The sequence below is a fragment of the Buceros rhinoceros genome, unplaced genomic scaffold (genome assembly GCF_000710305.1).
Source record: "Buceros rhinoceros silvestris isolate BGI_N320 unplaced genomic scaffold, ASM71030v1 scaffold8476, whole genome shotgun sequence".
In the NCBI taxonomy this organism is placed as follows: Eukaryota; Metazoa; Chordata; class Aves; order Bucerotiformes; family Bucerotidae; genus Buceros; species Buceros rhinoceros.
In genome coordinates, this window is record NW_010419263.1 from 6,543 (window position 1) to 6,895 (window position 353).

A 353-nucleotide genomic window follows, 5' to 3' on the forward strand; every position below is an offset into this window, starting at 1 on the left:
TTTGTTTTCGTTAACATTAAGTCATCTTTAAACCCATCGGTATCTGCTACGGCCGCAATAACCGTGAAACGTGGCGCAGTCCCCTCTACCACAAAGGGAACGAACCGCCCGTAACTAGGAGATGGCAAATGGATCAGACCATACTGCAAACGGAAAAACCCATGGAAATAAAATCCACGCGCTGCTGCTCTTCGACACAAGAATCTACATGCTCGTTACCTCCCATGCAGCTCCCTCAAAGGAGGTGCTGGCTTTCTAGAGAGAGATTATCCTCGGTTTTACCCCATCCCTCTTTGGGATCCCAGCGGAATCCATCTCACGGCCCTGGGCAGCCAGAGTCTGTGCCTCTTTCC

General features: G+C 50.7%; 1 protein-coding gene across 1 annotated transcript in view; it reads right to left on the bottom strand.

Annotated features, from left to right (window-relative positions):
- Positions 1-353, bottom strand: part of SLC23A2 (solute carrier family 23 (ascorbic acid transporter), member 2) — a 24,742-nt gene that overhangs the window by 2,292 nt on the left and 22,097 nt on the right. The window lies entirely within an intron of this gene.